The following is a 23,619-nucleotide window of genomic DNA, read 5'->3' on the forward strand; positions in this document are numbered from 1 at the left end:
CGTGCATCAAGTGTTGCATCCCCGCTTAAACCTGATCTTGAAAATGACGATAGAAATTGTGCACGTCATATGGGTAGTCACCTGACCACCCCCCTCCCCCCCCCCCCCCCCCCCACCCCTCCCCAGCACCCCAAACACAATCAGAAGGTACCACCAATCAGTCAAATGGAAATGACGCCCACGTGTAAACACTACCTTGGTCTCACACAGTCTCCGGCATAGGAACCACTGCCAGTCTACCCTTATGGTTCAGATCGATGTTGAAGATCCCATGGCATGGCACCGTTTGAAAGAGAGCAGGGAATTTTCCCAGTGTCCTGGTCAACAACACGAGACTCTGTGCATTGATATAGCACCTGGGCCATACAAGGAGATATTAGGACATGTGAGAAAAAGCTGGTTTTAAGGGGCACCTCAAGAGAGGTAGACAGGCACAAAGAGGCGAGAATTTCAGAGATTGGAGGCATGGGCTAGCTGGAGGCATAGCCACAAATAGTGCGGCGATGAAAAATGTGCAAGGGACAGGAATTGGAGGAACGCAAGTGATGGTGGAGGGTGGTAGAGCCGGAGGAGGTTACAAAGGCAAGGAGGGAGGGAGGCCAGGAGGGATTTGAAAATGAGGATTAGAGTTTTAAAAACCGAGGCATTTGCCAATGTAGCCCAACAAACACAAGGGTCAAAGGGATTTGGTGTGAATTAGGACACGGGCAATAGCTTTTTTGGAGAATTCCTCTCTCAGGCAATTTTTTTTTAGTTAAGTCCAATCAAATCTAATCAAAGTCCAATTCAAAGTCTCAACCAGTGAGACATTACAGATCCAAGCTGGCAAGACAAGCCTCTTCCTGTCTTAGAATCATAGAAACCCTACAGTGCAGGAGGAGTCCATTCGACCCATCGAGTCTGCACCGGCAACAATCCCTCCCAGACCCTATCACTGTAACCCCGCATATTTACCCCGCTAACCTGTGCATCCCGAGACACTAAGGGGCAATTTAGCATGGCCAATGCACCTAACCCTGGGCTTAGCTTTGGGCTTGATCCACATGATCCAAGCTGATAGAAGCAGGCATTGCACCCCGTATCCACACAGATGAATTGGGCCCTTCATCCGACTGTTGTTTGTAGAGCAAGGCTGGTGCAGAATGGCAGCTGTTTACTCCTATTTACATAACATCAACCTCTGCTGTTTTCTGCTCTGCATAATGCTTTGAGCTATTTGAAAAATGTGATTGAAATGCAAAGCTTCTTTCGAATAAAGCGGCAATTATTTTAATGTCATCGACAAATTACTGATGCCTCCGAGTCTACTCTCGTCTGGTTAATAAGCATACTGTGCGAGTTTATTGCAAACAAAAGTCAAGCCTCTAGATTAACGGCCCACAGAATATCTCCATTTAGTGTGGGCCTGAGGAGATCATTCTTCTCTTTCCATTCATTCTCCACACACTGCAATCAATATTCAAGTTGCAGTCTCCCAGTTTAACTCATCCTTCCCCAGTATGGGCGGCATGGTGGTACAGTGGTTAGCACTGCTGCCTCACAGCGCCAGGGATCCGGGTTCAATTCCCGGCTTGGGTGCCCGTCTGTGTGAAGTTTGCACATTCCCCCCGTGTCTGCATGGGTTTCCTCCCACAGTCAGAAAGACGTGCTGGGTTAGGTGCATTGACCGTGCTAAATTCTCCCTCAGTGTACCCGAACAGGCACCGGAGTGTGGCAGTTAGGGGATTTCCGCAGTAACTTCATTGCGGTGTTAATGTAAGTCTACTTGTGACTAATAAATTACAACTTTTAAATTTAAAAACTGCTCATCTACAATCAGTCCTCCCTCATAATTTAGAGAAAAGTAAATAAACCTTGCACTGTTATTTTCCGACTTATTGCACATATCCTATTGGTTTTCAGCCTTGTAGCTTCTTCCACACATCTCAAAAATAAAAATAAGTAAACAATCACTTGGTAGAACAGAACGTGAATATCACTGAAAAGAGAGACATATTGCTGAAGCTTTTCTTCAGGACAAGTGCAAGAATACCAAATTTCAAAGGGATATGAAATTTGAAAATGAATATTGTCAAGCCTGGCACCTTTTCTAAATTACCCGGGAGCTCGGGGAGCCGATAGTTCCCAGTTGCTTTTTCCATGGCAATGCTCCAGCCAATCAGAGTCAACTTGCCAACCAATCAGCACCCTTTTCTCCAGTGGTATAAATTCTTGCCATCATTTGAAATTTACTATTTTTGTTTGTCCTGATGGGTGCAAGATGAAAAACTTCAGGAACATGCCTCTCTTTTCAACGATAGTCAAAGAATGAATAAATTGCAGTTGTGTGATGATTTTGATGCTGAACTTGAGAGGCAAGTCAATACAGTACCATGTCGTACAAGACAGGCGATATCAGCGTGAGCAGTAGCACACATGGGCGGCATGGTGGCACAATGGTTAGCACTGCTGCCTCACAGCGCCAGAGACCCGGGTTCAATTCCAGCCTTGGGTCACTGTGTGGAGTTTGTATGTTCTCCCTATGTCTGCATGGGTTTCCTCTGGGTGTTCCGGTTTCCTACCATAGTCCAAAGATGTGCAGGTTAGGTGGATTGGCCACGCTAAATTGCCCCTTAGTGTCCCAAGATGTGCAGGTTAGGTGGATTGGCCATGCTAAATTGCCCCTTAAAAGTATATTTATTAGTCACATGTAAGGCTTACTTTAACATTGCAGTGATGTTACTATGAAATTCCCCTAGTCGCCACAATCCGGCGCCTGTTTGGGTCAATGCACCCTAACCAGCACGTCTTTCAGACTGTGGGAGGAAACCGGAGGAAACCCACGCAAACACGGTGAGAACGTGAAAACTCCACACAGACAGTGACCCAAGCCGGGAATCGAAACCAGGTCACTGGAGCTGAGAGGCAGTAGTGCTAACCACTGTGCCACCGTGCCACCCCACAGTGTCCCAAGATGTGTAGGTTATGGAGGTTAGTGGGGCAAATGCATGAGGTTACAGGGATAGGGCAGGGAGTGGGGCCTGGGAAAGCTGCTCTGTCGAAGAGTCAGTGTAGACTCAATGGGCCAAATGGCCTTCTGCGGCACTGGAGGGATTCTGTGCTTCTATCCCACTAAAAGTGGAGTTGCGTGGAAATTACATATGAGGTACAATTCAGAATCACAGATGTTTACAGCAGCAAAAGGGGCCATTTAGCCCATCCAAACAGCCCCTTTGCTAAAGCAATCCAAACTAAATCTGACTACTCTGATTTCTCCCTAGTGCCATGTTCATTACTCTTGTTTCAAATATTTATCTTATTTTCCCTTCAAAGAGGCAATGGTCTCAAACTCAACTGATCCCTAATCTATGGTTCAACAACACTCTGATTTAAAAACTCTCCTCACTTCTCCCTTTGTTCAAAAACAAAAATAATTCGATGCTTAAGAGACGTAATGAGGAGGGGGAGGAAGGGGGAGTGATAATGTAACAGGACTAGCAATCCAGTGGCCCAGGCTAATGCTCTGGGGCCACGAGTGCAAATCCCATCACGGCAACTGGTGGAATTTAAATTCAATCAATAAATCTGGAATATAAACTCGTCTCACTAATAGTCCAACAATTTCTATTGCGATGGCCGCAGGGGGATTGTCAATAGATCTCCCTTGGGATCGGTAGAATGCGTGCTCCCCTATTAGCCGAGTGGAGGCTCGCGCAATAGGGAAGGAGCATTTGGGAGGGGGTTTAAAACCAGCTGGCTCCACTCAGGCCGGCAGTCGAAAGGGGCTGACCTGTACTCCGTAGCCGCTGAACGGCACTTTGAGCACATTGGAAATGAAGGGTGATGGTGACCCTGGAAGACTGGCCTCAATAAGATTATTACAACTTCATAAGCATGAAACCAAGACTGATTGTTGCAAAAACCCATCTGGTTCGCTAATGCCCTTTAGGAAAGGAAATCTGCCGGCCTTACCTGGTCTGGCCTACATGTGACTCCAGAGCCACAGCAATGTGGTTGACTCTTAATTGCCCTCTGAAATGGCCCAGCAAGTCACACAGTTTAAGGGCTTTGAGGGATGAGCAACAAATCAGTGTCACAATGAGTTATAAGGAGAGGCTGGATAGACTGGGACCTTTTTTCTCTGGAGCGTAGAAGGCTGAGGGGTGATCTTATAGAGGTCTATAAAATAATCAGCTAGATAGTCAATATCTTTTCCCAAAGGTAGAGGAGTCTAAAACTAGAGGGCATAGGTTTAAGGTGAGAGGGGAGAGATACAAAAGTGTCCAGAGGGGCAATTTTTTCACAGAGGGTGGTGAGTGACTGGAACAAGCTGCCAGAGGTAGTAGTAGAGGCAGGAAGTATTTAGACAGTTACATGGGTGAAGAAGGGAAAGGGTTAATGTTTTTTTGTACCCAATGTATTTTGTGCCTAAAAGGTTGAACTTTGTATCTGGAATGTATCACAAACCTAATGTTTCCTTGTGGCGAGTCATCCCTTTTTTATATTGCTCCTGGTAGTAGCATAAGCCATTTGTTCATGTCTTTCATCTTTTACTTTAGTATAAGCCATTTGTTCATGGTTCCCTCGCTTGTTTATATCATTCTGATAAAACAGACAGTTGAATATAGATTTTAGTCTTTCTTTCTCGTAGGCTTGTCTGTGATTTAAGCAGAGGAAGCAGCGACCAAATGGTAGAGTGCGAGAATGGCCGTTTGAAGGAGGACTCCCACTGGGACAGTGGCACTCAGTCACTTCAAAGGAAAAGCTGCGGGAAGAGCAGGGGACCAGAGGTGACACCTTGACTGCAACGACCAGGAGAATTGTGCTTTATGACCCAAGGATGCCAGATGGTTTCTAACCATGATCCAAAGACTATCAGAAGCTGTTAAAGGAACTATAATTTACGATCAAGGACTGTTAACTGGACTTTGCTTCATGACTTGTATTGGGAACCCTGATGTATAAATATCCATGCTTCTTGTGTTCAGTGAGAACGTTGGCTTCCACTTTCAAGGGGTCAAGTTCTCCCATAAGCTTGTGAGAATAAAGCCTGACTGTATTTTTGACTCATACCAGCCTATAGAGGTATATTTTCCAACTTCAATGGGTAAGATGGGTATAGAGGGATATGGGCCAAATGTGGGCAATTGGGACTAGCTACGGGGTTTAAAAAAAGGGTGGCATGGACAAGTTGGGCCGAAGGGCCTGTTTCCATGCTGTAAACCGCTATGACTCTAATCTCGACGTGAAGGAAAATATATATACATAATATATTACTTATTATGAAGTCACTTTTTTGTGCTTTTCAAATGGACTTGCTGAGTTGGCACGGTGGCTTTCAATGTTTATTTATTATTTATTAGTCACTTACGTTAACACTGCAATAACATTACTGTGAAATTCCCCTAGTCGCCACAGTCCGCCGCCTGTTCGGGTCAATGCACCTAACTAGCGCATCTTTCAGAATGTGGGAGGAAACCGGAGCACCCGGAGGAAACCCACGCAGACACAGGGAGACGTGCAAACTCCGCACAGACAGTGACCCAAACTGGGAATCGAACATGGGCCCCTGGCACTGTGAGGCAGCAGTGCAAGTGGTCACATGCTAATCTCCAGAAGTTAACAAAGGCCAACATCTAAAACATCTGGAAGGTAGCACTCCTCGCATAGCAAAGCCAACAAATTGCCCTAGCTGACGAGATGGGCAGTTCAGGTAGATTGGCCATGCAAAATTACACTTTAGTGTTCCAAGATGTGTAAATTAGACGGATTAGCCATGGTAAATGTGTGGGGCTACTTGGATAGGATGGGGGAGAGGACCTGGGTAAAATACTCTGTCAGAGAATCAGTGCAGACTTGATGGCCAAATGGCCTCTTCTGCACTGTAGGAATTCTATGGTTCTATGAAATACCTCAAGATTCCAGCCATGGAACATATCTCCTTTGTCCAACATTGAGGGGCGAGTTGTGGGAGCTATGTCACATGATCTTCCCCAAGCTGCACTGTAATATTGTCCTGGTGAGTGAATTCAGGCAAGTTACCGTTTTGATCTCCGAAGGAAACGTGGAGCAACATGTGGCACAGTGGTTAGCACTGTTGCCTCACAGCGCCAGGGACCCGGGTTCGATTCCCGGCTTGGGTCATTGTTTGTATAGAGTTTGCACGTTCTCCCTGTGTTCGTGTGGGTTTCCTCTGGATATTCCAGTTTCCTCCCACAGTCTGAAAGACGTGCTGGTTAGGTGGATTGGCCATGCTAAATTCTCCCTCAGTGTACCCGAACAGGCGCCAGAGTGTGACGACCAGGGGATTTTCACAGCAACTTTTTTTCCTTATTCATTCATAGAACATGGGTGTCACTGGCTGGCCCCTATTTATCATAGATCATAGAAACCCTACAGTGCAGAAGGAGGCCATTCGGCCCATCGAGTCTGCACCGACCACAATCCCACCCAGGCCCTATCCCCACATATTTACCCGCTAATCCCTCTAACCTACGCATCCCAGGATTCTAAGGGGCAATTTTTAACCTGGCCAATCAACCTAACCCGCACATCTTTGGACTGTGGGAGGAAACCGGAGCACCCGGAGGAAACCCACGCAGACACGAGGAGAATGTGCAAACTCCACACAGACAGTGACCCAGGCCGGGAATCGAACCCGGGACCCTGGAGCTGTGAAGCAGCAGTGCTAACCACTGTGCTACTGTGCCGCCCCTTGGAGGGCAGTTGAGAGTCAATCACTTTGCTGTGGCTCTGGAGTCACATGTAGGCCAGACCAGGTAAAGACGGCAGATTTCCTTCCCAAAAGGACATTAGTGAACCAGATGGGTTTTTCTGACAATCGACAATGGTTTCATGGTCATCAGTAGATTCTTAATTCCAGATATTTTTTATTGAATTCAAATTCCACCATCTACTGTGGCGGGATTCGAACCCAGGTCCCAGAACATTGCCTAGTGATAATACAACTCGGCCATCACCTCCCCATTGCAGTGTTAATGCAAGCCTACTTGTGACACTAATAAAATTAAACTTTAAAGATTAACTAGCTCCAGGCAAGTCGCCTGCGCTGTCCATCATCTTACCATCAAGCCAGTGGCAGCAGAAAGAACACTGGGCCTCATCGAGAACTGCAAAAGGTTAGAATCCTGGAACTCAGGCCTCTAAGACTTATTCGCTCCATGTGCCTTCTCCCAATGTGGAAGTCTCACTCTGGAAAGACGGATCATCCTACAATCAGTCAACCTTCCCTCTAAAGGAACATTCCATTAGGCTTCTGATTCTGAACACAGGTAAAACTCTAACTTGTATTTTATTGTGGTCATGCCCTGAACCCTCTCCTTCCTTCCTTATCCCCCGGTGCAAGTGGGAAAGGGTCGGAATTTGCCAAACCACTTCTCATGGGCATGTGACTGTGTTTGCGTGTGTGTAAAATTAAATCAACCCTTCTTATCAACCTCTTCTTTGCCATGCACGTTATTCATAGAGGATTGGAACATTCCAAAGTTAAGGGTTAGGGAAAATATGCCACCATTTATAAAGGAGGCAGTCAGAATAAGAGCAAAACACCTCTCTGCTTCCAGATGGGTAGTGAGTGGAGCAATCAGGGCAGTTTAAACTGACCCTCCCTCCTGCCCGTGACACCAGCGACACCCACATCTTCAGCAGCTTAATATAGAACTCCGTCTGCACTGGATTGTCAGTTGAGATTATGCACTCAAATCCTGGATTGAACTCCTGACCTTCTATCTGAAAGGCCAAACTGCTGCCAACAGAGCCAAGGCTGACAACGTTAATTCTAAGTCTTGAACAAGAAAGTGAGGCAGGCGTGCATTTAGATTGTTCAGGAGAGACCTGAACGTAGCCCAATCCATCACGCAAACCAACCTCCCATCCATTGACTCCGTCTACATTTCCCGCAGCCTCGGAAGAGCAGCCAGCATAATCAAGGACCCCCCACGCACCCCGGACATTCTCTCTTCCACCTTCTTCCGTCGGGAAAAAGGTACAGAAGTCTGAGATCACGTACCATCCGACTCTAGAACAGCTTCTTCACTGCTGCCGTCAGACTCAGAATCATAGACCAGAATTTTACTGCCTCACCCCGGCTCATAAGATCCCGCACAAGGTCAACAGAGAATGCCATTCCGTGAGCCTAGCCCGATTCCGGGCCAGACATGCCTGTAAAATTCCGGACAGAGTCAGAGAGGTTTACAGCATAGAAACAGGCCCTTCAGCCCAACTAGTCCATGCCGTCCCGTTTTTACCACTAAACTAGTCCCAATTGCCAATGTTTGGCCCATATCCCTCTCTCTATACCTATCTTACCCATGTAACTGTCTAAATACTTTTTAAAAATCAAAATTGTACCCACCTCTACTACTACCTCTGGCAGCTTGTTCCAGACACTCACCACCCTGTGAGAGAAAAAAATTGCCCCTCTGGACAGTTTTGCATCTCTCCCCTCTCACCTTAAACCTATGCCCTCTAGTTTTAGACTCTCCTACTTTTGGGAAAAGATGTTGACTATCTACCTCATCTGTGCCCCTCATTATTTTATAGACCTCTATATGATCACCCCTAAGCATCCTACGCTCCAGGGAAAAAATTCCCAGTCTATCCAGCCTCTCCTTATAACTCAAACCATCAAGTCCCAGTAGCATCCTAGTAAATCTTTTCTGCACTCCTTCTAGTTTAATAATACCCTTTCTATAATAGGGTGACCAGAACTGTTCACAGTATTCCAAGTGTGGCCTTACCAGTGTCTTGTACAACTTCAACAAGATGTCCCAGCTCCTGTATTCAATGTTCTGACCAATGAAACCAAGCATGCTGAATGCCTTCTTCACCACTCAGTCTACCTGTGACCCCACTTTCAAGGAGCTGTGAACATGTACCCCTAGATCTCTTTGTTCTGTAACTCTCCCCAATGCCCTACCATTAACTGGGTAAGTCCTGCCCTGGTTCAATCTACCAAAATGCATCACCTTGCATTTATCTAAATTAAACTCCATCTGCCATTCATCAGCCCACTGGCCCAATTGATCAAGATTCTACACCCTAACTATGACTGTAACACTACATTCTGCACCCTCTCCTTTCCTTCTCCCCTATGTACTCTATGGACGGTATGCTTTCTGTATAGCATGCAAGAAACAATATGTTTCACTGTATACTAATACATGTGTCAAAAATAAATCAAAAAATCAAGATGTTAGAAAATACTTCAACACACAGAGTGGGCCACGCAATGGCAAATGAATTTTAATATAAACAAGTATGAGGTTATCCATTTCGGATCAAAAAGGGATAAAGCGGGGTATTTTTTAAAGTAAGGTAAAAGTTAAAGTTTATTTATTCGTCAGAAGTAGGCTTACATTCACACTGTGATGAAGTTACTGTGAAAATCCCCCAGTTGCCACATTCCGGCGCCTGTTCAGGGACACTGAGGGAGAATTTAGCAAGGCCAATTCACCTAACCTGCACATCTTTTGGACTGTGGGAGGAAACCGGAGCACCCGGGAGGAAACCCATGCAGACATGGGGAGAACGTGCAAACTCCACACAGACAGTGACCCAAGCTGGGAATCGAACCCGGGTCCCTGGCTCTGCGAGGCAGCTGTGTTAACCACTGTGCCACCTTGCCACCCTGGAAAGCACAAAGTTACATTCAGTGGATGTCCAACGAGGTTTGGGGGTTCAGGTGCACCGCTCCTTAAAATGCCACAAACAACTGCAGAAAATAGCCAAGGTGGCCAACAGAATGCTGGCCTTCATATCTAAAAGACTGGAGTATAGGGATGCAGATGTTATGCTGCAGTTATACAAAACCCTAGTTAGACCCCACTTAGAGCACTGTGAGCAGGTGTGGACACCACACCTCAGGAAAGATGTTTGGGCCCTGGAGGGGGTTCAATGCAGGTTTACAAGAATGATACCTGGACTTCAGGAGTTAAGTTACGAGGACAGATTAGACAAATAGGCCTTTATTTTCTCAAATTCAGAAGGCTGAAGGATGATCTGATAGAAGTCTACAAAATATTTACAGGGAAGGACAAGGTGGATAAGGATAAACAGTTTCCACTAGATGAAGGCTCAGAACCAGGTCCATAATCTAAAAATTAGGGCCAAGCCATTCAGGAGAGATGTTAGAAAACACTTCTACACGCAAAGAGTGGGGGAGGTTTGGACCTTTCTTCCTCAAGTGGTGGCAGATGCTGGTTTAATTGTTCGGTTCAAGTCTGAGATAGACACATTTTTATTGAGCAGGGATATCAAAGGATATGGGCCTAGGGCAGGTACGAGGAGTTAGACCACAGATTAGCCATGATCTTATTGAATGGCGGAAAGGGCTCAAGGAGCTGAATGGCCGACTTCTGTTCCTATGTTCCAAATCCTGTGCATGTACCAAACTGTTACACTGCCAATTAATGACTTTTGAAATGTTTATCAGTGTTGACATGTGGATAAACTACTTTATGCTTTTTGCAGATAAAATAAAGAATCACAGAACATGGTGTCCCAAATATTGGTTAAGTGCCCCAGTAAATCCAGATAATGATAAAAAGGAAATTGACTTAAATTAGGCACTCGGAGCCCTAATGATAAATAGCTAGAGATGACCATCCCCAAATTTGTAGGCGACACGGTGGCACAGTGCCAGGGACCCGGGTTCAATTCCGGCCTCAGGTTATTGCCTGTGTGGAGTTTGCACAGGCTGTTGTTGTTCAGATACAGTTGGCTTCCTTTTCCAGGTGTATTTTGCAACACTATATCAATGTAGGTACAGTGTGTCTCTGGCTGCTGCCGGGCGACACAGTGGCACAATGGTTAGAACTGCCGCCTCACAGCGTCAAGGGTGACTGTGTGGAGTTTTGCACATCCTCCCCACGCCAGCGTGGATTTCCTCCGGGTGCTCCGGTTTCTCCCCCCCCTCAAACAGACCAAAGGTTAGGTTAATTGACCATATTAAATTGCCCCTTGCAGGGTAAATGTGTGGGATTATGGGGATAGGGCCTGGGTGGGGTTGTGGTCGGTGTAGACCCACAATGGCCTCCTTCTGCACTGCAGAGATTCTAAGATTCTACGAAACACTGAGAATTTCTAGAATCCCACGTCATAAAAAAACAAAGCTTAATTTATTTTGACGCCTTTAAAACAGCAACCCCTCCTTCGGAAGGGTTACTAAGGTTACTAATCCTTACTGATGCGATCAATATAGTTAAGTAGGGCAGTCAGAAGTAATATTCTGACAGTCCCTGATGTATTTAAAAAGTGAGCCAAGGTGTTAATTGGGGGGTTAGCTGGCAGCATCGTGCTACATTCCTAGTGACTCCCGGAGTGTGGCTGGCCTTTTCGATTTCAAAAACCAAATTAAGCCTCATGTAAGCGAGACGTCGACAAACATAAATCCCAGGCAAATGCTTTCTCCCAGGGTGAAGCGGTCGACCTGATGTTATGTGTGCATCAATCTGAATTTGATTTAAAAACGCCCGGGGCTGTGTCGCATGATCCAAGTTCCCAGTGAATTTAAAAACACTGTTGAATGGTGGGTTTTGTGCTGTTATCTCTGACAAAAAAAATTTCAAAAAAAAAAACACAAATCTGAAATAAACCCCGAACCTGTGCGTCTATATTGGGTTCATGGATATTGGGTTCATGTCACACTATTTGTAATCCCCACAGCTTGCCTGGACCTGCAGAGTCTCTGTCTGGAGACAATACACATCTCTTTAGCCTGTCTTGATGCTCTCTCCACTCACATTGTTTATATCTTAAAGACTTGATTAGCTCTAAGTATTCGCATTCCAACCATTATTCATGTAAATTGAGTCTGTGTCTTTATATGCCCTGTTTGTGAACAGAATTCCCACTCACCTGAAGAAGGGGCTTGGAGCTCCGAAAGCTTGTGTGGCTTTTGCTACCAAATAAACCTGTTGGACTTTAACCTGGTGTTGTTAAACTTCTTACCATCTATATTCTGCCACATATCTGGGCCAGGGGACTTCCTCCACTTAGGCAGATTTTTCATCCATCTCTCTACACCACTTTTACATAGAAACTAGACGCAGGAGGAGGCCATTCGGCTCTTCGAGCCTGCTCCGCCATTCATCTTGATCATGGCTGATCATCAAGTTCAATATCCTGACTCCACCCTTTCCTCCCATATCCCTTGATCCCTTTAGCTCCAAGAGCTATATCTAATTTCTTCTTGAAATCAAACAACGTTTTGGCCTCAACTACATTCTGTGGTAGTGAATTCCACACATTTACCACTCTCTGGGTGAAGAAACATCTCCTCACCTCAGTCCTAAAAGGTCTACCCCTTATCCTCGAACTGTGACCCCTAGTTCTGGACCCTCCCCCACCATTGCGAACATTCTTTCTGAATCTACCCTGTCTAACCCTGTTAGAATTTTATAAGTTTCTATGAGATCCCCTCTCACTCTTCTAAACTCCAATGAAAACAATCCTAACCGACTTAGTCTCTCCTCATATGACAGACCTGCCATCCCAGGAATCAGCCTGGTAAACCTTTGCTGTGCTCCCTCTATAACAAGGACATCCTACCTCAGATAAGGACACCAAAATTGCACACAATACTCCTGGTGTGGTCCACCAACGCCCTGTACAATTGCAGTAAAAATCCTTATTCCTATACTCAAATCCTCTCACTATGAAGGCCAACATAGCATTTGCCTTTTATACTTTTCTACTTTTATACCTTTTCAGATAAAGCTCGGCTTTTCAGATAAAGCTCGGCACAACATCGTGGGCCGAAGGGCCTGTTCTGTGCTGTACTGTTCTATGTTCTATACTGCCTGCTGTACCTGCATGCTTACTTCCAGCGGCTGATGCATGAGGACACCAAGGTCTCGCTGAGTATCCACCTTTCAATTAATCCATTCAAGTAATAATCTGCCTGCCTATTATCACTACAGAATTATTATTACTTCCTATTATTGCTACCAAAGTGGATAACCTCACGTATATCCACATTATACTGCATCTGCCATGAATATGCTCACTCAACCTATCCAAATCACACTGTAGTATCTCTGCATCCTCCTCACAGCTCGCCCTCCCAGCCAACTTTGTATCGTCTGCACATTTGGAGATAATACATTTAGTTCCCTCTTCCAAATCATTAATGTGCAATGTGAACAGTTGGGGTCCTAGCACAGATCCCTGCTTGTCACTGCCTGGCAATCGGAAAAAGACACATTTACGCCAACTCATTGCACCTGTCTGCTAACCAACAAAACACCCTCGCCCTTTCATATGCTTTCTCTGCTAAGTATTTATTCAGTTCCCTTGTTGAACGTGACAGCACTATCCACCTCCACATGCCTCCCAGATACTCTTGCACAACACAGTCCAACATGTGCACCTTACATATTGACATATCCAGACCACACTCACTTGTAGTCATGGAGGTAAATAGCATAGACTCATTTAAAGAGAACATACTTAATGACATGAGGGATAAAGGATTCGAAAGATATTTTGGTGGAACACAGTGAAATGGGTGAAGTGTTAATAATGCTAATTATATTGTTAAGATACACAGGTGAAAAGGCATTATTTAGTTAAGTGTAGCTGAGAACAAGTGTAGGATCAAGCCCATGGTGGGGGCACAATGCCTTTCCTTCTCAGCTTTTGATTTGATTTATTATTGTCACATGTATCAGTATACAGTGAAAATAATTGTTTCTTGCGCACTACACAGACAAAGCATACCGTTCATAGAGAAGGAAAGGAGAGAGTGCAGACTGTAGCGTTACAGTCATAGCTAGGGTGTAGAGAAAGATCAGCTTGGATCCTGTTTGTCTCGCTTGTGGGGACCATGAATTGGATTTTGAATTTGGGTTTTGGAGCAAGCAAGGAATGGATTTGGGTTTGCCTGGAGCACTCTGAACATTGGCTTTGTAACTTAAAGATGGAGTAAAAATTTTTTTTTAAGGAATAGGGTGGCACAGTGATTAGCTGTGGAGATGCCGGCGTTGGACTGGGGTAAACACAGTAAGAGTTTTAACAACACCAGGTTAAAGTCCAACAGGTTTATTTGGTAGCAAATATTTGAAATAATTGCTACCAAATAAACCTGTTGGACTTTAACCTGGTGTTGTTGAAACTCTTACAATAAATGCTGGCCAGCTAGCGACGCCCATGTCCCACGAATAAATTTTTAAAATCTGTCCAGAAGCAGTTGAGTTGAACAGTTTATATGCTGTAAAATTTGATTTATTTTCTCTCGCTCTCTCACACACCTTGCTATTTATCCCGAGATAACTATTTCACATTCGCATCCACAATGCCCCTGCTGTAAAATGAAATCCTTTAAATTCACTCCATGCTCCACATCATGGATTTACATGAAGCATCCCTCAGTTGAACAGCAAAGTGCAGCATCATTTACTCCAGCCAAAGTATGTTACTTCAGCCTCAGAGGAGCACACAACTGCTGCAGATAAACCATCCCCGTTTAGCCACCAGTTTGGTAACCTTTTTGAGCCAGGTTTGTCATTGGTGGCCAGATTGGGGGCCACTGTTCTGACCAAGGTAAGTTTAGGTGCTGTGCAATGTAATATCACTGAGCATTTCTAAAGCTATCAATAAAATGAGGTTTCATCTCACTTCAGCAATTCAACTGATGGATCACAGAATCTCCAGCTCCCCCTGCACCTTTGTGCACAGAGTTAGTGCAAAATGAGACCTTGGAAATGGTCTGGGTAGAAATATTTGCTTAAAGGTTCATAAACCTTTACAGACGTGCAGGAGGCATTCTGCTGCAACACTCACCCTCTCATCGCAAGATCCAGCCTCGAGTCTACATCATCTCATTGGAGGGGGGCAGAAGAAAAGTGGGAAAATAAACAAATTAGAAAAAATACAATTCTATCAATGATCTATCTGCTCCCATCAACAGAGTAAACAAACGCCCCCCCATCTAAAATAGTATAGACTTCCCCCTCCCCATCTAGAACAGCAAACATTCCCATTCCCCATCTAGAAGAGGAAACACTCTCCCTCTCCATCCAGAACAGAAATTACTCCCCATCATGTCTAGAACAGTAAATACTCCCTCTCCGCCATCTAGAACAGTAAACATTCCCCTCCCACATCTAGAACACTGACACTCCCACACCCCATCTAGAACAGTAAACATTCTGCCTCCCCATCTAGAACAATAAATACTCCGCTGCTCTTGAATAGTAGACATTCCCCCTCCCCAATCTAGAACAGTAAATACCCCCCTCCAGAACAGTAAATACCCCCTCCACATCGAGAACAGTAAAATCTCTCCCCCTCCCCATCTAGAACAGTAAACACTCAACCTCCCCATCTAGAACAGTAAACACCCCCCCTCCCCATCTAGAACAGTAAACACCCCCCCTCCCCATCTAGAACAGTAAACACTCCCCCCCACCCCATCTAGAACAGTAAGCACTCCCCCCCACCCCATCTAGAACAGTAAACACTCCCCCCTCCCCATTTAGAACAGTAAACACTCCCCCTCCCCATTTAGAACAGTAAACACTCCCCCTCCCCATCTAGAACAGTAAACACTCCCCCCCGCCCCATCTAGAACAGTAAACACACTCCCCCTCCCCATCTAGAACAGTAAACACACTCCCCCTCCCCATCTAGAACAGTAAACACACTCCCCCTCCCCATCTAGAACAGTAAACACACTCCCCCTCCCCATCTAGAACAGTAAACACACTCCCCCTCCCCATCTAGAACAGTAAACACACTCCCCCTCCCCATCTAGAACAGTAAACACTCCCCCTCCCCATCTAGAACAGTAAACACTCCCCCCTCCCCATCTACAACAGTAAACACTCCCCCCTCCCCATCGAGAACAGTAAACACTCCCCCCTCCCCATCTAGAACAGTAAACACCCCCTCCTCCCCATCTAGAACAGTAAACACTCACCCCTCCCCATCTAGAACAGTAAACACTCCCCATCTAGAACAGTAAACACTCCCCCCTCCCCATCTAGAACAGTAAACACTCCCCCTCCACATCTTGAACAGTAAACACTCTCCCCCTCCCCATCTAGAACAGTAAACACTCTCCCCCTCCCCATCTAGAGCAGTAAACACTCTCTCCCTCCCCATCTAGAACAGTAAACACACTCCCCTCCCCATCTAGAACAGTAAACACACTCCCCATCCAGAACAGTAAACACACTCCCACCTCCCCTATTCTAGAACAGGAAGCAATTCCCCATCTAGAACAGTAAACACACATCCACCTCCCCATCTAGAACAGTAAACACACTCCCCCTCCCCATCTAGAACAGTAAACACACTCCCCCTCCCCATCTAGAACAGTAAACACACTCCCCCTCCCCATCTAGAACAGTAAACACACTCCCCCTCCCCATCTAGAACAGTAAACACACTCCCCCTCCCCATCTAGAACAGTAAACACACTCCCCCTCCCCATCTAGAACAGTAAACACACTCCCCCTCCCCATCTAGAACAGTAAACACACTCCCCCTCCCCAGCTAGAACACTAAACACTCTTTCCCCTCCTCCATCTAGAACAGTAAACACATTCCCACCTCCCCTACTCTAGAACAGTAAGCACTTCCCCCATCTAGAACAGTAAACACACTCCCCCTTCCCTAGAATAAACACTCTCCCCCTCCCCCGCTCTAGAATAGTAAACACTCCCCCCATCTAGAACATTAAAAACTCTCCCCCTCCCCATCGAGAAAAGTAAACATTCCCATTCCCCATCTAGAAGAAACACTCTCCCTCCCCATCCAGAACAGAAATTACTCCCCAACCCTGTCGAGAACCGGAAACACTCCCTCACCCCCATTTAGAACAGTGAACACTCCTCACCCAGCTCTAGAACAGTAAACGCTCTCATCCTCCCCGTCTAGAACAGTAAACACTCCCCCTCCAGAACAGTAAACACCCCTCACCCAGCTCTAGAACAGTAAACGCTCTCATCCTCCCCGTCTAGAACAGTAAACACTCCCCCTCCAGAACAGTAAACACCCCTCACCCAGCTCTAGAATAAACACTCCCCCTCTCCCTGCTCTAGAACAGTAAACACACTCCCCCTGCTCTAGAACAGTAAACACACACCCCTGCTCCAGAACAGTAAACACACTCCCCCCGCTCTATAACAGTAAACACACTCCCCCTGCTCTAGAACAGCAACCACCCCCTTGCTCTAGGACAGTAAACACTTCCCCTCCCCCGCTCTAGAACAGTAAACACTCCCCCCTCACCCAGCTCTAGAACAATAAACACGCCCACCCCATCTGGAACAGTAAACACTCTTCCCCTCCTTGCTCTGGAACAGTAAACACTCCCCCCTACCCTGCTCTGGAACAGTAAACACTCCCCCTCCCACTGCTCTGGAACAGTAAACACTCTCCCCCTCCCCCTGCTCTGGAACAGTAAACACTCCCCCTGCTCTGGAACAGTAAACACTCTCCCCCCCCCCTCCCGCTGCTCTGGAACAGTAAACACTCTCCCCCTCCCCCTGCTCTGGAACAGTAAACACTCTCCCCCTCCCCCTGCTCTGGAACAGTAAACACTCCCCCTGCTCTGGAACAGTAAACACTCCCCCTGCTCTGGAACAGTAAACACTCTTCCCCCTCCCGCTGCTCTGGAACAGTAAACACTCTCCCCCTGCTCTGGAACAGTAAACACTCTCCCCCTCCCCGTGCTCTGGAACAATAAACACTCTCCCCCTCCCCCTGCTCTGGAACAGTAAACACTCCCCCCCTGCCCTAGGACAGTAAACACTCCCCCTGCTCTAGAACAGTACACACCCCCTCCCCTGCTCTAGAACAGTAAACACCCCCGCTCTAGAACAGTAAACACTCTCCCCTTCCCCTGCTCCAGAACAGTAAACTCTCCTCCTCCACTGCTCCAGAACAGTAAACACTCTCCCCTCCGCTCCTCTAGAACAGTAAACACTCTCCCCCTCCCCTGCTCTAGAACAGTAAACAATCTCCCCTTCCCCTGCTCTAGAACAGTAAACAATCTCCCCTTCCCCTGCTCTAGAACAGTAAACACTCTCCCCTTCCCCTGCTCTAGAACAGTAAACACTCTCCCTTTCCCTCCTCTAGAACAGTAAACACTCTCCCCTCCCCTCCTCTAGAACAGTAAACACTCTCCCCTCCCCTCCTCTAGAACAGTAAACACTCTCCCCTCCCCTCCTCTAGAACAGTAAACACTCTCCCCTCCCCTCCTCTAGAACAGTAAACACTCTCCCCTCCCCTCCTCTAGAACAGTAAACACTCTCCCCTCCCCTCCTCTAGAACAGTAAACACTCTCCCCTCCCCTCCTCTAGAACAGTAAACACTCTCCCCTCCCCTCCTCTAGAACAGTAAACACTCTCCCCTCCCCTCCTCTAGAACAGTAAACACTCTCCCCTCCCCTCCTCTAGAACAGTAAACACTCTCCCCTCCCCTCCTCTAGAACAGTAAACACTCTCCCCTCCCCTCCTCTAGAACAGTAAACACTCTCCCCTCCCCTCCTCTAGAACAGTAAACACTCTCCCCTCCACTCCTCTAGAACAGTAAACACTCTCCCCTCCCCTCCTCTAGAACAGTAAACACTCTCCCCTCCCCTCCTCTAGAACAGTAAACACTCTCCCCTCCCCTCCTCTAGAACAGTAAACACTCTCCCCTCCCCTCCTCTAGAACAGTAAACGCTCTCCCCTTCCCACCTCTAGAACAGTAAACACTCTCCCCTCCTCTAGAACAGTAAACACTCTCCCCTCCCCTCCTCTAGAACAGTAAACACTCTCCCCCTGCCCTGCTCTAGAACAGTAAACACACTCCCCCTCCCCTGCTCTAGAACAGTAAACACACTCCCCCTCCCCTCCTCTAGAATATTAAACACACTCCCCCTCCCCTGCTCTAGAACAGTAAACAACCTCCCCCCAGCCCCTGCTCTGGAACAGTAAACACTCTCCCCCTCCCCCTGCTCTGGAACAGTAAACACTCTTGCCCTCCCCTGGAACAGTCAACACTCTCCCCCTCCCCCTGCTCTGGAACAGTAAACACTCTCCCCCACCCCCTGCTCTGGAACAGTAAACACTCTCCCCCTGCTCTGGAACAGTAAACACTCTCCCCCCCCCTCACCCTGCTCTGGAACAGTAAACACTCTCCCCCTCTCCCTGCTCTGGAACAGTAAACACTCTCCCCCTCTCCCTGCTCTGGAACAGTAAACACTCTCCCCCTGCTCTGGAACAGTAAACACTCCCCTCTCCCCCTCCCCTGGAACAGTAAACACTCTCCCCCTCCCCCTGCTCTGGAACAGTAAACACTCTCCCCCCTCCCCCTGCTCCTGAACAGTAAACACTCTCCCCCCTCCCCCTGCTCTGGAACAGTAAACACTCTCCCCCCTCCCCCTGCTCTGGAACAGTAAACACTCTCCCCCTCCCCCTGCTCTGGAACAGTAAACACTCTCCCCCCTCCCCCTGCTCTGGAACAGTAAACACTCTCCCCCCCTCCCCCTGCTCTGGAACAGTAAACACTCTCCCCCCCTCCCCCTGCTCTGGAACAGTAAACACTCCCCCTCCCCCTGCTCTGGAACAGTAAACACTCTCCCCTCCCCTAGAACAGTAAACACTCTCCCCTCCCCTCCTCTAGAACAGTAAACACTCTCCCCTCCCCTCCTCTAGAACAGTAAACACACTCCCCCATGCCCTGCTCTAGAACAGTAAACACACTCCCCCTCCCCTGCTCTGGAACAGTAAACACACTCCCCTCCCCTGCTCTAGAATATTAAACACACTCCCCCTGCTCTGGAACAGTAAACAACCTCCCCCCACCCCCTGCTCTGGAACAATAAACACTCCCCCCCCTCCCCCTGCTCTGGAACAGTAAACACTCTCCCCCTCCCCCTGCTCTGGAACAGTAAACACTCCCCCTCCCCCTGCTCTGGAACAGTAAACACTCCCCCTCCCCCTGCTCTGGAACAGTAAACACTCTCCCCTCCCCTAGAACAGTAAACACTCTCCCCTCCCCTCCTCTAGAACAGTAAACACTCTCCCCTCCCCTCCTCTAGAACAGTAAACACACTCCCCCATGCCCTGCTCTAGAACAGTAAACACACTCCCCCTCCCCTGCTCTGGAACAGTAAACACACTCCCCTCCCCTGCTCTAGAATATTAAACACACTCCCCCTGCTCTGGAACAGTAAACAACCTCCCCCCACCCCCTGCTCTGGAACAATAAACACTCCCCCCCCTCCCCCTGCTCTGGAACAGTAAACACTCTCCCCCTCCCCCTGCTCTGGAACAGTAAACACTCCCCCTCCCCCGGGCTGTGTGTGAGGGTGAGGCAGCCCAGGCTGTGCCCTTACCCCGGGCGGTGCTCTCTCTGTCTCTGTCTCTCGGGCGGGTTACACTGTATCACTGCCGGCGCTGCTTTCCCGCTGCATAGTTACTGTATCCATTGCAACTGTATCCGAGTGTCTGCTGCCTGGGGAAGATGTGTCTCTGTCTCTGTCTCTCTGAAGCCCCTTCTCTCCAAACCCCCTCACAGCAGCCGCGCAGACTCACAGTCCCGCTATCCGCACGCCCCCGCTCGTGCCCGGCCGGGCGCGCTCCCGTGCGTGTGCACCGACCATCGTGCACAGCCGCAGTCACCGGCAGAGTCACTTGCAGCAGCATTTCACGGGCCCCATTGCAACTGTGGGTTTCTAATGAGTTAAAATCTCGCCAGTATAGTTTCCTGCAATCCTTCCACCCAGACAGAGCTCAAATTCATTTAAAAGTAAAATTAATATTTTATTCATGTCAAGGAAACCGGAGCACCCGGAGGAAACCCACGCAGACACGGGGAGAATGTGCAAACTCCGCACAGACAGTGACCCAAGCCGGGAATCGAACCCAGGTCTCTGGAGCTGTGAAGCAGCAGCGCTAACCACTGTGCCTACCATGCTATCTTAGTGAATGGAACCACAGAAGCCTTATTGTGCAGAAGGAGGCCATCTGGCCCATCAAGTTTACACCAACTCTCCGAAACAGCATCTGCTCTATTCTCTCTCCTGCTGAGATTTTTTCATGACACAGACTTTAGCAAATACCCCAGCCAATATATTGGTTCCCCTCCAGTTCAGGTGCAACCCATCTCTCTTGTACAGGTCACCTCCACCCCAGGGGAGTTTCCAATGCTCCAAAAATCTGAATCCCTGGCCCCAACACCAGCCATGCATTCATCTGCCCTATTCTCCTATTCCTACTCTCATTAGCACATGGCACCGGGAGTAATCCAGAGGTTACTACCCTTGAGGTCCTGCTTTTTAACCCCCTGCCCAACTCATTATACTCACTCTGTAGGACCTCATTCCTTTCTCTGCCTATGTTGTTGGTACCAACATGTACCACAACCTCTAACTCATCACCCTCCCTCTTCAGCATGCCCCGCAGCCGTTCATTGACATGAAATCATAGAATCCCTACAGTGCAGAAGGAGGCCATTCGGCCCTGCACTAATGATCCCATCCAGGTCCTACCCCTGTAACCCCACTTATTTACCCTGCTAATCTCCCTGACACTAATGGACAATTTAACATTGGCCAATCCACCTAAGTCGCACATCTTTGGACTGTGGGAGCAGACCGGAGCAATCTGAGGAAACCCACGCAGACACGGGGAGAACGTGCAAACTCCACACAGACAGTCACCCAAGCCAGGAATCGAACCCGGGTCCCTGGTGCTGTGAAGCAGCAGTGCTAACCACTGTGCCACCGTATCGCCGACGCCCCTGACTCTGGCATCAGGGAGGCAACACACAATCTTGTCACGTCTTCAGGCACAGACATACCTGACTGCTCCCCTGACTAATGAATCCCCTATCACTATTGCTCTTACTTCTTTTCCTCTTTCTCTGCGCCCCCCCCCCCCCCCCCCCCCGCCTCCCGATACGGTCAAGCCACTTGTGGTGCCAGAAGCTTGGCTCTAACTGCGCTGCTCTGAGGTACCAATGCCCTCATCAGCTTCCATAATGGAATACCGGCCAGCGAGTGGGACCCCAGGGGACTCCTGCACGGCCTGCCTGTTCTTTCTGGGTTCTCGGGTGGTCACCCATTCCCTTCTTTCCTCTAGTCCCTTGAGCTGTGGTGTGACCACCTCCCTAAACGTGCTACCCACATACCTCTCAGCCTCACGGATGTGCCACAGTGTCTCCAGGCACCACCCAAGTTCCAAAGCCCGGAGCTCCAGCTTCTGCAGCTGGGAGCACGCCCTGCCCATGTGGTCATCTGGGACGCTAACAGCATCCAGGGCTCCCCACATATGACAAGCTACACATTCCACTCGGCTGGCCTCTCCTGACATCTCTTAAATTTACAATTAATGGCTTCTACTAGAATTAATAAACTTAATTTATTAGACTTATTATTAGACTTCAATCTCCTCTTAAGGGAAAAAAGAGGAGATTCTTCAACTACTGAGAAACTCGCTCCTCCTTTCCACCCTCTTCTTTCACCATTTTAAACATTTCCATCATAACCTGCATTATTTTAACAAAAGAAAGTCCAATGGAGTGACGGGCTTGCTCTTCATGGCAAGCCGGTACGATTGGGTGAGGGGCAACGGAATCGCACGGTTTTTCGCCCCTCGTGATGTTACCGGCCCCGTTCTACAAATTCGGCTTTGCGCCTATAAAGGGGAGCAGCAATTGACGGGAGCGATGTCATAGAAATCATAGAAACCCTACAGTGCAGAAGGAGGCCATTCGGCCCATCGAGTCTGCACCGACCACAATCCCACCCAGACCCTACCCCCACATATTTACCCGCTAACCTACGCATCTCAGGACTCTAAGGGGCAATTTTTTTCAACCTGGCCAATCAACCTGACCCGCACATCTTTGGACTGTGGGAGGAAACCGGAGCACCCGGAGGAAACCCACGCAGACACGAGAAGAATGTGCAAACTCCACACAGACAGTGACCCGAGCCGGGAATCGAACCCGGGACCCTGGAGCTGTGAAGCAGCAGTGCTAACCACTGTGCTACCGTGCCGCCCCATGTCCGGGGGAGGCGATTGGGAGAGGTGATGTCTGGGAGGGGGGGGGCGATTGGGGGAGGAGATTGTCTGCGGGGTGGGGGGATTGTGGGGGGGGGGGGGGTGATGTCCGGGAGAAGGGGGGGGGGTGCGATCAGGGGGCAGGGGGTCCGATGTCCGGGGAGATGGAGGGGGTGTGTGACACAGTGCACAGGAGATCAGGGCACCTGCACAATGGTGCCTCCTAGAGCTCAGCAGCCAGCTTTCCCCGCATGAATTCGCTCTGCCCACTCCCCCTTCAGGTGAGAATCACACCCTGGCTCTTTTTCTTTCTAAGCGCCATACGATTGTGTCTGAGAGCTCACCCAAATAACGGGCATGATTTTCTCACTTTTTCATGCTCGTTCGGCGCATAGAATGTTTTTTGGTAAGATGCCCCCCCGCAGGCAAGTCTTTCTTTATATTTTTAACTCTTCCTTGGGATGTTCTACTACATTGTTGACACTATATAAATGCAATTTGTTATTGAAACTTCTAATTATTTCTGTACGCAACCTGAAAGCCTGGACAGAATTCAGCACAGAATAATATTAACTTGTACTCAGGTTGTGAATTCCTACATTAGAAAGTGATTTCACTG

The 23,619-nt window shown here is 48.0% G+C and overlaps 1 protein-coding gene across 2 annotated transcripts in view; it reads right to left on the reverse strand.

The window, feature by feature from the left end:
- LOC144502420 (alpha-N-acetylgalactosaminide alpha-2,6-sialyltransferase 6-like) overlaps positions 1–20,570 on the reverse strand; it is a 75,120-nt gene extending 54,550 nt beyond the window's left edge. Inside the window, exons 1-3 of one of the 2 annotated variants that reach the window (XM_078226301.1) lie at positions 20,502–20,570; positions 20,330–20,471; positions 14,782–14,809 (exon numbers count right to left, since the gene is read on the reverse strand). The gene's annotated coding sequence lies outside the window, so the exon portion shown is untranslated. Of the gene's footprint in view, positions 1–7,064; positions 7,209–14,781; positions 14,810–20,329; positions 20,472–20,501 lie in introns of those variants that run through there. The other variant, XM_078226300.1, reaches the window with a different exon arrangement.
- Between the last annotated feature and the right edge of the window lie 3,049 nt (positions 20,571–23,619).

Source organism: Mustelus asterias, chromosome 13 (genome assembly GCF_964213995.1).
Source record: "Mustelus asterias chromosome 13, sMusAst1.hap1.1, whole genome shotgun sequence".
Classification (NCBI taxonomy): Eukaryota; Metazoa; Chordata; class Chondrichthyes; order Carcharhiniformes; family Triakidae; genus Mustelus; species Mustelus asterias.